Here is a 14,357-nt window from a genome sequence, read left to right on the forward strand (position 1 = left end):
CAAAGCATCAAAAACAAAAAATGAAAACCCTAATTCCCCTCTACCATATGCATGTGCAAAATAACAAAAACTGTTGGTAAAATGTCAGCATGTTTTGTGCATGGTTTCCCTTTTTCCCTTATTGAAATTGTATACATATTCCCATATTTACTTTCATGCATGTTTTTCCCATATGCAATAATCTTTGCAAATGATTTCCCTATTACAAATATGTGTTCCTATATGCATATGATTTGCAAAATTTCCCTTGAAATTCCCTGTAATATTTATATATTCCCATTCCTTGTTAAAAGATCCCTCCCCTAACATTTCCCTCATGTTTTGTTCCCCTTGAAACAGCATAGATTTCAGCACTTTTTGCAGGCAGAGACAGCAGTTTTATTTGTCCACTTTGCTCCTAAACCATGTCAGAAACCGAAACTTATGAGCAAAGTGATGACCATTCATCATCTACAGAGGTTGAGGAACAGAGGAGGCCTCGTAAGGGTGGTAAGGGTGGACATCATAAGCGAGAGGAGCCCACCTCTCTGGCAGAATTACAGGCTTGCCCCATGGCAGTGAGTTGTTTTCAGTATATGTCTTGTTATGATTTCTGTGAGAGAATTTCTCAGATTCAGCATCATAGAGAGTTGGCCCGCTTGTTTGTCTTGCACCTCCGTGATGGACATGTCACTCTGGCAGGGGTGAACTTCACATTGACTCCTGAGGTGATCTCACAGGCTACAGGGATACCAAATGTGGGTGAGGTGTGGCCTAAGCGCAGATTGCTAGATTTTGTTCACTTTGAGCCCTATGTCCGACCACCATTCGTGAGACTTTTGACGGGTGTTTTTCCATTCAGATTTCTCCGGAGCGAGTATGCTCCCATCATGAGGCTTATTATGCATTATTTTACCTGTGAGGGCAGATTTTCACAGGTGTACTCATATCACATTCGCCTTTTGATGCATTTCACCCTAGTGAGGATGATGAACATCCCGGTCTTCTTGTTTCATAACATTCAGAGGATGGTGCCCATGCTGCAGAAGAAGACCTCGGCCCAGCAGTACAGGAGCTTATGCCATTATGGTTTGATTCAGCTCATAGTCTCACATCAGTTGACTCAGCAGGGCATCTCATGGGAGGAGTTCATCTCCCGTGAGTTTTTCACAGTGCCACCTCAGCCACATCAGGAGGTCATTCGTGAGGAGGGAGGACCATCTCAGCAGCCTGATGCTCCCGTCACCCGACATGTTAGCTCCACTCCTTTGGTCACTTATCAGAAAGGCCCAAGGGCCTTATTTGCAGCAGCTAAGCGAGTACTATCTCCACAGCAGGTGGAAGGGGTCTCGCCTTCATCTTCAGCTCAGCAAGTGTTATCTCCACATCAGGTGGAAGGAGCCTCGCTTTCTTCACCAGCACAGGTTCTACAGAGGGGCAAAGAGCCCATGATTCATGAGGATCCGGTGATTGATCTTGAGGTCAGTTCTCCTAGCCAAGAGGCGAAGGAGATCATTCAACATCTCAGGGCTGAAAATGATGTTTTACAGAGGAGACTTGAGGGTGCCCAATGGACTATTACTTACCTGGAGCAACGAAACAAACAATTGGAGGATGAGAAAGCACTTGATGAGCTATGGAGGATTCGTAGTGACCGAGTCTTGAACCGTAGAAGACCCGGTGATCCATTGCCTGCTGATCGAGAGTCAATGCTCATTCAGGAGAATGCTCACTTGGAGAGGTTGTTGGCTAAGGCCAACCAAGAGAAGAAGTTGCTGAGAAACATGAAGAATCACTATTGGGCAAGGATGCATGTACGCAAGGCCAAAATGAAAATGTTCCAAAGGAGGTTGTCTGAGGCTCTTAAGCCGAGGAAGAAGACCAATCCACTCCGTATCTTGGCTGAGGCATCCCTCAAAGATCATGGCACTCACTAGCGTCAGCTAAAGCACAAATCCCAAATTTTTTTGAGAATTTTGGGTAATTTTGGAATTTTTTGGACATTTACAGGTTTTGGCTCCTCAACGGGTCTCACCCCCGGTGAGACCCTTTGTCATCGTAGCTCCGTTTTGCAAAAACTCAGCATTTTTAGATTTTTCATGCAAAATTACATATGCCCATGGATGGACTTGAGTTTTTATGGGGTTTTGGGCCTCCAGAAGGTCAAAATACATGCAAAATTTGACTTTCTGCCCCTTTTTTGAGTTGCAGAAGCAGTCTTGGGAAAATTGAGTTTTGACTGGGCAAATGAACTCCAAATTCAAAAATTCTAGTTGGGTTGGAAAGTAGACTCGCCGACCTTTCCAACGAGCTATCCTGCACCCAATTCTGAAAGGTCTGTAGGATAGCTCGTTGGAAAGGTCTGCAAGTCTACTTTCCAACCCAACTAGAATTTTTGAATTTGGAGTTCATTTGCCCAGACAAAACTCAATTCTCCCAAGACTGCTTCTGCAACTCAAAAAAGGGGCAGAAAGTCAAATTTTGCATGTATTTTGACCTTCTGGAGGCCCAAAACCCCATAAAAACTCAAGTCCATCCATGGGCATATGTAATTTTGCATGAAAAATCTAAAAATGCCGAGTTTTTGCAAAACGGAGCTACGATGACAAAGGGTCTCACCGGGGGTGAGACCCATTGAGGAGCCAAAACCTGTAAATGTCCAAAAAATTCCAAAATTACCCAAAATTCTCAAAAAAATTTGGGATTTTTGTTGTAGCTGATGCTAGTGAGTGCCATGATCTTTGAGGGATGCCTCAGCCAAGATACGGAGTGGATTGGTCTTCTTCCTCCGCTTAAGAGCCTCGGACAACCTCCTTTGGAACATTTTCATTTTGGCCTTGCATACATGCATCCTTGCCCAATAGTGATTCTTCATGTTTCTCAGCAGCTTCTTCTCTTGGTTGGCCTTAGCCAACAACCTCTCCAAGTGAGCATTCTCCTGAATGAGCATTGACTCTCGGTCAGCAGGCAATGGATCACCGGGTCTTCTACGGTTCAAGACTCGGTCACTACGAATCCTCCATAGCTCATCAAGTGCTTTCTCATCCTCCAATTGTTTGTTCCGCTGCTCCAGGTAAGTAATAGTCCATTGGGCACCCTCAAGTCTCCTCTGTAAAACATCATTTTCAGCCCTGAGATGCTGAATGATCTCCTTCGCCTCTTGGCTAGGAGAACTGACCTCAAGATCAATCACCGGATCCTCATGAATCATGGGCTCTTTGCCCCTCTGTAGAACCTGTGCTGGTGAAGAAAGCGAGGCCCCTTCCACCTGATGTGGAGATAACACTCGTTGAGCTGAAGATGAAGGCGAGACCCCTTCCACCTGCTGTGGAGATAGTACTCGCCTAGCTGCTGCAAATAAGGCCCTTGGGCCTTTCTGATAAGTGACCAAAGGAGTGGAGCTAACATGTCGGGTGACGGGAGCATCAGGCTGCTGAGATGGTCCTCCCTCCTCACGAATGACCTCCTGATGTGGATGAGGTGGCACTGTGAAAAACTCACGGGAGATGAACTCCTCCCATGAGATGCCCTGCTGAGTCAACTGATGTGAGACTATGAGCTGAATCAAACCATAATGGCATAAGCTCCTGTACTACTGGGTCGGGGTCTTCTTCTGCAACATGGGCACCATCCTCTGAATGTTATGAAACAAGAAGACCGGGATGTTCATCATCCTCACTCGGGTGAAATGCATCAAAAGGCGAATGTGATATGAGTACACCTGTGAAAATATGCCCTCACAGGTAAAATAATGCATAATAAGCCTCATGATGGGAGCATACTCGCTCCGGAGAAATCTGAATGGAAAAACACCCGTCAAAAGTCTCACGAATGGTGGCCGGACATAGGGCTCAAAGTGAACAAAATCTAGCAATCTGCGCTTAGGCCACACCTCACCCACATTTGGTATCCCTGTAGCCTGTGAGATCACCTCAGGAGTCAATGTGAAGTTCACCCCTGCCAGAGTGACATGTCCATCACGGAGGTGCAAGACAAACAAGCGGGCCAACTCTCGATGATGCTGAATCTGAGAAATTCTCTCACAGAAATCATAACAAGACATATACTGAAAACAACTCACTGCCATGGGGCAAGCCTGTAATTCTGCCAGAGAGGTGGGCTCCTCTCGCTTATGATGTCCACCCTTACCACCCTTACGAGGCCTCCTCTGTTCCTCAACCTCTGTAGATGATGAATGGTCATCACTTTGCTCATAAGTTTCGGTTTCTGACATGGTTTAGGAGCAAAGTGGACAAATAAAACTGCTGTCTCTGCCTGCAAAAAGTGCTGAAATCTATGTTGTTTCAAGGGGAACAAAACATGAGGGAAATGTTAGGGGAGGGATCTTTTAACAAGGAATGGGAATATATAAATATTACAGGGAATTTCAAGGGAAATTTTGCAAATCATATGCATATAGGAACACATATTTGTAATAGGGAAATCATTTGCAAAGATTATTGCATATGGGAAAAACATGCATGAAAGTAAATATGGGAATATGTATACAATTTCAATAAGGGAAAAAGGGAAACCATGCACAAAACACGCTGACATTTTACCAACAGTTTTTGTTATTTTGCACGTGCATATGGTAGAGGGGAATTAGGGTTTTCATTTTTTGTTTTTGATGCTTTGGGAAAGGGGTAGGGTTTTCATTTTTAATGGTTAGGGATGGGGAAAAATTTGCATTTCATTTATAAAATGACATGGGGGAAAATAAGATGTACATATGAATGTGAGCAAGAGGGAAGGGAGGGAAACAAACCAAAGGAAAAACAGCTTGAAACACCATAAACCCTAGCATAGTTTGCACAAGAATATTGCAGCCATATAAGTCTTTTCATTTGCATGATTTGAGATTAAAATCATAGCATAAAGCCTTATATTCATCACCATCCTCAAACACCATGTGTAAAGAGCCTACCTCGACCAATTTAGAAGATTTGAAGGGAGATTGAGGAATTTTGTTGAAGTTTGCAGGCAAACGGTTCAACGAGTCGCGCAGGCCTCCCAACGGGTCGCGCCCGTAGTAATTCTGAACTGCGGAGGAGTCCTGGACAGGTCGTGCACCGCCCAACAGGTCGCGCACCTCCTTTGACGGGTCGCGCACCACTCTGCTGCCCGAAATCACTGCAATTTCGCTCCTTTCTCTCAATCACTCTCTCTTTCTCTCTTGCAAGCTCTAAAATGCACAATGAGAGTGAAAGGAGGGAATTTGGGCTTTTATAAGTCTCATTTGAAAAAATTTCATTTACAAACCCACTTTCTAATGTTTTTTCTTTTGACACTTTATAACACTGATTTTTGGTTTCCTTTATCCTGATTTTGACTCATTGAGTGCTTTGACTTGATTCTTTTTGCAGGTAGATCATCTGAGGGATTTTGGCAAGGGGACCAGGGTTACTGCTGTCCTTTTGAAGACCTTTTGAAATTTCATTTCTTTTTATAAAAATTTAACATGACCTTGGCTTTAAAAACAGAGTTTTTAAATCCAAGGTTAAAAATGAACTGTACATGATGAAAATATCAAAGAAACATGTTTACAATCCTCCCTCTGGCTTGCTAGGCACTCAAGGACTTTCAATGACATGACCTTGCAAGGATAAATGACCAAAACCCTAGACCTAGGACCTTTGACCTTAAGACAAAACAAGACAAGCTTGAAAAACTTAATGACTGATATGACCTGATCCAGCAAAGCCAAGAGGGGTATAAATAGACCAACTCCTCCATCAGGGTTATGGCATGCCTAACGGGATGCAAGATTTGACACTGATGAGACACCTACTAATGCAAATGCAAAGAGCTTTTTGATCACTGATGGAGGGCTTTCAAGACCGACACTAACAGGGTCCATTAAGTGTAGAAACCAAAGGCCATGAGGATGCTTTTAATTTAATTTCAGTTTAATTTGTCAACAGCTTTGGACATGTCTAGCTTCAGTAACATGCCCAATTTTTTAAGAGACTTGAGAGAGTGAATGATCTTATGGGCTAAAATGATGTCGTCCAAGATTTTTCTTCCTTCAACATAGTCGGATTGCTCAGGGGAGATGAGGAGAAGGAGGAGAGGCTTGAGTCTGTTGGCGATGATTTTGGAAGTAATTTTGTAGATAACATTGCATAAGGCTATGGGTCTGTATTTATCAGGCATGGCAGCATTTTCCTCCTTAGGGATAAGGGTGACGAAAGTGGTATTGAGGGCTTGGAGAATGGATTTGGTGGTTTTGGACTCTTCCACTATGTCATGGATCTCATTACCAAGAAAGTACCAACATCTTTTGAAAAAGGATACTTTAAAGCCATTCGGTCTGGGGGCCTTATTATCTACCATTTGGAAAAGGGCATCATGAACCTCAGAGTATGAGATTGGCCTCATAAGGGCTACATTCTGATCCCTAGTTATAAGCTTGGGGATGTTGGCTGTCATTTTAGAAATGGAATCCCTTTGATAGATGGGAGGCTCTTGGAGCACACTAGAAAAGTGGTTAACCAGCTCCTGCTCAATCTCCTTCTGATTTTCCACCATGGTTCCTGATTCTTTTCTGAGTAAAGAGATCGTGTTTCTAGCTCTGTGTTGGATGGTAGATTTGTGGAAAAAGGAGGTGTTTCGTTCTCCTTCTTTGAGCCAGAGGACTCCAGATTTTTGCTTCCATTAAATCTCTTCCTGCTTATATCATTCCTCAAGTTGCTAGGAGAGGTGAGCTTCTTATGCATTAGTGGTTTCCGTTCTACCATGGAGGATTATTTCATGTTGTAGAAGTGTCATTGCTTTCTCCATGGCTTCTTTTTCCTGAAATATGTACCCAAATTCCTCTTTGTTGCACTTCCTAAGCTTGATTTTCTTGAGTTTTTGTTGGAAGACAAAACATTTTGGATCCTTGGAAGTGGCTCATACCTTTCTACCAGCCTTCAATTTTGGGGATAAGGTTAGGGTAAGAGAGCCATAACTGTTTGAATTTGAAGGGTTTCTTCATGGGTTTGAAGCAGGTTCTCTAGGAGAGGGCTATTGGCCATTAGTACGAGCCTGCAGAAGGGAGGATGACAGTAGAGAGATTATGACCAATGACCATGAGGTCTTAAGAGACCATGAACAAGATGAGTGGTAATTTGGGCAGGCCCTCCTCACTTGTTGTTCTAGGAGTATAAACCATTGGTGGTTTCAACATCAACAAGGTTGGAGTCCTCAACGAAGGCAACAACAGATGCTGGGTCAAGTTGTCTTCACCCTCCTTTCTTCTCCTGTAGAGAGGTGATGATGTTGAAGTCTCCCCCAAGGATCCAGTTGGCGGGGGCAAGTTGGGTTTTCAGGGTGGATATGTATTCCAGCATCTCATATTTTTTAGGTGCTTGAGGTCCATAAACATTAGAGATTGTGCCTCGAAGGTTGGTGCCTAGGAGGTGGAAAGATAAGGTAAGAACAACAAGGTGAGAAGAGAGGGATTCCAAGTGATGCCAAGTCCACCTGAAGCTCCCTCTGCATCCACTGCAAGGCTTTTTGCTTGCTTCCAAATCTTGGATAGTATCCCAACAAGCTCTGTGTTATAACACTTTGTTTCTTAAATGAGCAAGATTGTAGGAAGGTCCTGCTAGATCTTCCTACGAAGAAGTCGTTTTTTCGAGGGGTCTTTCAAGCCCCTTATATTCCAAGAGATGATCTTCACGAGGAAAGTTACAGTTGAGAGGAGTATATTTCTGAGATTTGTTTGTATTGTCCAGATTCCACTAGTTTACGCCCTAGAGCATCTAGTGTTTGTAGCGTGGATTTTCTCCCGTGCTTCTTGAAATCCTTACCGCTCTTCTTGTTATCCTTGTTGGTGATAGTTTGCACTCCTAGTTACAGTTTTTCCTTTACTTTCTGGAGGGTCTCTGCAAGGAGGTGTATCTGGTTGTCGAGAATTGAGTTGGTTGCATTTCTTCTACAAACGTCTTCGATAGCCATCAGGTCAAGTCCTCCTAGATATGTGAATTCCTCATCCCGAGGTTGTGGTTCTTTTTGTTGGGTTGTGTTATATTCTTTCCACGACTAGCCGACGTAGTTAACTAGGGGGTAGAGGGGGGGAGGTCTGTTGATGCCCCGAAAATCGTTGTATCAACATTGGGGGATAACCACCCGGTCCGGACCTTAATACAGCTCCTTTTCCGTTTGGAATGGTGGCTCCGACTGGATATAATGGGACCAGTTTCCCAATAATGAATAAAAGGGGGTGGATGAGTGATTGATTTCTAATAAATGATAATGAATGGATGACCTAATATATCAGTGAAAATATAAATAACTATTCTTTCCCGGGAGGCTTCTATTCTTTGAAGTGCAACGTTTGATAATCTCTGTTCATTGATAGGCATATAGATGACTCTAAGCAATAAACATAGATATTTCTTTACTTAATGATTACTTTGTTCAAATAGTTGAAAAAAGTGATTAACACATTGTTACACCTATCTTTTTATATTACCGATACATGTATGATTAAAAGGAAAGCATGATATAAACATCCAGTAGTGGAAAGTATAAAGAATGATGTTAAAACACATGCATATATATGATAATAGCAAGAGCGATCAAACAACAATTCACATAAAAGGAATGAACTCAGACATAGATAATAGTACCATATGAGCTGCAAATCACTCCCAATATCAATCGCTATTTGGATTCCTTCTTTCGACGCAGAAACACTTTTAAACAAAGGCAGTAGTGCACATTCACATAAAAGCTTCGTTATCAAAATTGGAATAATTGGCCCAATCTTTATAAAAGAATATGCTTGAAGTACAGTAGTGCAACTTCAGGTTTAAGTCATATACAAAAACTTACGACCCTTTCTAAATGCATGAAAGGGTCTATAAATACTTGATTAAAACTAACTAACTATGAAACTAAAATCCTACTTAATTGGTACAACTTGATTCGAAATATCTTCCTCACGGAAATCTGGCAGTCGGCAGCATGATTCATCACTTAAGCTGTTTGCATTTAGACCTGAGCTGGCATATCACAAGCATTGGTTCCACTTCTGGTGGTTGGTTGAGACGAGAATTGAGTTGGGCAGCATAGGTGGCATCTTGTATATCGGGAATGATACACCCGATTGCATCTGTGAGGCACTTGAGGGTGACTCTCTGGCTGTATGGTTTGACTAAGAACAACCAATAGGTGTCCCATGTCAAACTGTTAATTCCTGCGATTAATCTCCCATTTTTCTCCAGCTCTTGATAACATGACTGCTCCAATGTTTTAGCCGATAGCAATTTACCTGGGGTACATTGAGAAATCATGTTAGATAAGTAGAGAGTATTATTAATCAATTCAACCAAATTACTTGTGGTTAATTTGCATCTTGAAACTGCTCTCTCTGCTTTCATTAACTGGGACTGCCATTCCATAAATAATATCTCTTTATGCGATTCTAGGATTTTTGGCAAATTAGCTGCCTGTCCCTCATCAGTCTCTTGCCACTCAAGAAAAATAGTCAAGGTCTCATCGGCTTGCTCCAAGTCTATTCTAGCATCAACCGATTTATCACCTATTGATGCTGTTAAGTCACATAAAGGTTCTGCTTGGGCGATTTGTTGACATAACAGCCTTATCTGTGTCACTAATGCCTTGTTTATTTGTAATGCCTCTGGTCTGAATTCAGCTGGCTGTGGAAGATTCTTGGTTTTCTCTATTTGGGCTGATAGTTGAGCAATTTGCTCATCTTTCGACTTCAGCATTTGTTCATTCATTGCTTTTAGTTTTGCCAATGCTTCCGACAGCTCTTTCTGCTTTTGAACTGCACTGGAATCAATTCTCTGTTTCTCTTCCTGCAATTGTTTATTCAATTGATTATTTATTTGTTGCTGTGTAAATAATTGTCGTTCTGCTTGTTCTACCTTCTACTGTGCCTCTGATAGTTGTGCTTGTAGCAAAATGATTTCCTGGTCTTTTCCTTTTAATAGATTACTCACCTCTGATGCCTTGTCTATGGTGGCTACCGAATAGGCTCCAGCATATTGGGACAATTTTGTTAGGTCATCAGAGGGATCAAACTCCTCCTTCCAAACCACGTCGCCCGTCACTATTTGTTCAGGGAATAGGGAAGGTTGATCAGTCCTTCTCCTTTTCCGCTGTCATTTTACTACAGCCTTGTGCTTTGGGTTGTAAAAGACATCTAAGGGAGGAATTTCTTCTACTTGCAAAACAATCTGATCGGAGGGATCCTTAGGAATTATCTTTATTCCTATAGAACTGGGTAGGCTGCTGGTTCCACTTGGAACATGTTTAGATGTTGTCTCCTGTGTGTCAGCCGCTTTTGATGTTTCGGCTTCCTTCGAGCTCTCAAGATTGCTTATGATTGAGTCGAATTGCTGCCATTCCTGGAGCAATTTCGGGTCAATCTGGGCATCTACATTCACCTCTGTGCTGCTCTGTTCCTGCTCTTTTCTCTGGGTTTCCTCTTGCTCTTTTGCATGCACTTCCTCCTGCTCTTTTTGATGTAGCAGGAGGTTCCTTAGTGAGTCACTGCTCAGGCTCGCTTGATTCTGTCGTTGGGGTCGTTGCTAACAGATCTAGAGGCAGAGTTTGCAACCTCTATTCTCTAAGTTTGTTAAATTCAACTAACTCGTCATCCTGATATTCCATTATGGCCAGTGATTTAACTTGGAATATTGACTCGGCTGAGGAGAACAGGTCATCGAACATATCTTCTTTATGATCAAATTTAGTTAATTTTGCCTGTTCAAGTGCATTGTAGGCGACTTTGTTTGGATCAAATCGCCTATTAGGAAGAGTTGCTAGACTTAGTGCATTGAATTTATCAGCTTCTTTCTCTGCATGTTTAAAGTCATGCAGAGCATAGACACCGCATCTTAGAGGAAAAGGAGGCCAAACCTGCTTCTTTTTACTCTTCAGAGTCTGTGTAACTCCTTCTGATGTAATCTGATAGGCTACCTCCCTGGCTAACAGTTTATCAGGTATGTACAAAGGGAGGACATGAGGTTTGTCTTGGCTGCCGAAAACTCTTACATAGGTGAATTTTTCTTCTCCGAACCATCTTCCTATGGATGTCAAGTCAACCCCTGCTTGGTAGGAAATCTTAGGAGCAGGTTTATCAAAAATGGAATAGTGAATGGGTAACATAAAACCGTTGCAAACTTGATATAAATGGTGCTTATAGTGAGATTTCCATAACTTCTGATGGTATATATGAATGGGCATGGGGTCTTGTGGAGTCCATCTCCATCCAAGCACAAGAAATTCAGAATTAAAACACGGGGTGTCCAAGATATAGGCACTATAGTAGAATGGGGGAATGACCCTTTCAGTAATGCGGGATTTACTTCTAAACTCAAGGACTGCGGTTGCTAACTTATCAGACAATATAGTTGCCCAATCCATTATTTCACTATTACATGTTGCCTCCATCAAAGGAACCATCTCTATAGTGAAATTTGCAGAATTATGTAACCCCCACAATCTACACATCATTATCCCGACATAACAATAAGGAGAACACAAAGAATCGACAGAGTACTTACCCGAAGACTCATGCTTGTGTTTTGCTGGGTTTTGCCTCCAATCCCGAATGGGTTCAGATTCAATTTCGTTCTCATTTATGAATTTCTCCAAGAACGCCTTGTTGTACTTCTTCTCCGGTACAGGCAAATGGTACATTTGCCTCAAATCATCACGTTGAAATGAACCGAAAATTCTCCCATCCATGGTGCAAAATGTTCTGTTCGTGATTGGGATTTCTTCAATTTCCCACTTCACTACATCTGTATATGGGAGAATTTGTTCTCGGGCTGCTATCCGATGAAGGAAAGAGTCGGCTAAATCCTTTAGAGTAGCATCAGATTTCCGAGTCGTGTCTGTTGTGGCTTGCACTGCTGTTACCTCAGGTCCTTCGGCCTCAATTAAATTGTAGGTGCTTAGCCAAGTAGTTTTGCCGAGTCCTAGAAATGTAGTGTCGGATATCAGTCCTTTTCTGTTTGTTCCTGGATCGGTGGTGGGTTGCCCTGTGGCTGGCGAAGCGGAAGCTGTTGCAGTCTTCTTAGACTTCTTCCCCATTCTGCTTGAATTTACTGCTTCGGAAGAGCTCTGCACAGGAGTGAAATTGAACGTAATGTGGAGAACTGATAGCACAAACCAAAGAAGAATGAGATATATCAATCAATGAATAATGGAGGATTTGAATTAAGGTGGCCACGAATGTGATCTCCGAAGAGATTTTTAGACTTACTGTTTCATTAAATGGTCGTTTAAGCCTGTCAATCCTTTAAATGCTCATTATGTCTTTTATTGGCCAAATGATTCACTTAAGCGTGGCTCTGATATTTTGGCGGTTGAGTGCAAGTGAATCGCTATCGGGAAAAGAAAGGCCTAGATAACCATAAAATATCCCGGCTTTACCAATATTTTTTGAAATCTGCGCCTTAGCTTTATCGCAATCGGTGATCGGGGGAAAGCTTAAGTTGTTATATTGGTTCCTTTCGGAATCCCCGATTGCCGATAGCAATATCGCCAAGTCGCATCGGGAGTTTTTTAAATGAGGGCTTTGAAATGCATGCATGGTACATCTCTGATCGCCGATAGCGATATCGCATCGCATCGGAGCGAAAAGGGGCTTTTGTTATTATAGCTTGCCATTGCTGATATCCGATAGCCTTTTGTGCATTGTCGCGTCGGGGAAAATCAATGGGTCTTTTAAGTCATGCTTCCCTTGTCATTGCGATATGCGATCTTGAGATCGCTTTATCGCAATGATAAAAGATTAATTATTTTTATATTATAAGACCAATTAATTGGTTTATCAAAAAGGTTTTATGATGTTTTTTATTTTGTTTCGGACCTTTTTGAATAATGATAAATTGATGCCAATTTAATTCTAAAAGGGACCCATTTCATATTATAGTTATGAAAATAAAATTAGTATGAAATGGGGAGTTGTTGTAGAGCACAACAAGGTCATAGGGGGTTTGAAGGGTACCCGTAACCCCACTCTATGGGGTCCGGGGCAGCGACTCGGAAAATTTTGGTTTTGGACCCTATGTTACGTTGGGCAGACCCACCTATGGTTTTATGCATGATTTTCGGTCCATGGTTTTGGACGCGATGGTTTTTTGGTCCATGATATTGGATGCTTTAGCATGTATAAATATGTATTGTAACATTGAAAGGAAAATAATGAAAAATCAAGCTAGTAGTCCCAGTTTTGGAATCCAAGGGAAAATCTCTATGTATATGTGTTTTATGTGTTATGCTCTCGCATTGTTTATTTTATGTGTTTTAGAATTCGTATGCAAGTAATTTATGTACGGGGTTAAAACCTACATTTGGTATCAGAGTTGTTTTGGCTTCAAGGGGATGCCTTTGTTGCTGAGGGGTTTCGCTCGGGCCTGTGGTAGACCCTGTTCAGTGGGAGATCTGCGAGATCGATTTTGGTGGTGAAAGAAGATGGCGAGCAGTGGAAAGATAGAGATCGAGAAATTTAATGGTCAGAGTTTTGAGTTGTGGAAACTCAAGATGGAGGATCTGTTGGTGGATAAAGATTAGTGGATCGCGGTAGATCCGGGTACTAAACCAACGGGAGTGTCCGATGAAGAATGGAAAAAGTTGGATCGGAAGGTAAAGAGCACAATACGATTGTGTGTCTCAGATTCAGTATTGTTGAATGTATTAAGGGAAGCTACGGTGAAGGCTTTGTGGGAAAAGTTAGGGACTTTGCACCAATCTAAGTCTCTGGTGAATAAACTGTTCCTGCAGAAAAAGTTGTATAACCTGAGGATGAAAGATGGAGACTCGGTGACAGAGCATCTAAATGCATTTAATATTGTGGTAAGTCAGTTAACATCTATTGATATTAAAATATCAGATGAAGATAAGTGCATCATTGTGTTCTCTACCAGATTCATGGGATAGTTTGGTTATTGCAATAGGTAGCGATGCAATTGCCTTGCAGTTTGATGAAATAGTCTCATACTTGCTGACGGAGGAGATGAGACGAAAAAATATGGAGAGCCAGAATGGTGATGCCTTGTCTGTACGAGGATGGTCCCAGAATAGAAACAAAAATAAGTCATTGAGTGGGAGATCTAAATCTCCAGGAAAACCTGTAAAGGTGGTGTGCTGGAAATGCGGAAAGGAAGGCCACTACAAAAGGGACTGTAAATCTAAAGCTCCTGGTAAAGGAAAGGGATCTGATGATGCTCCTTCTGCAGAGGCAAAAACCACCTCAGATGAAGGTGGGGATGTGTACTTGGCTTCTTCAAGTACACATGTAGATCATGAGGCATGGTTGATTGACTCAGGTGCATCCTTTCACTTCACTCCCCATAGAGAGTGGTTCTGCGAGTATGAGAAATACGATGGTGGTGATGTCTTCTTAGGGG

The sequence above is a fragment of the Pinus tabuliformis genome, chromosome 3_1 (assembly GCF_031772625.1).
Source record: "Pinus tabuliformis cultivar Carrire ecotype Pingquan chromosome 3_1, CPIR1, whole genome shotgun sequence".
Lineage (NCBI taxonomy): Eukaryota > Viridiplantae > Streptophyta > Pinopsida > Pinales > Pinaceae > Pinus > Pinus tabuliformis.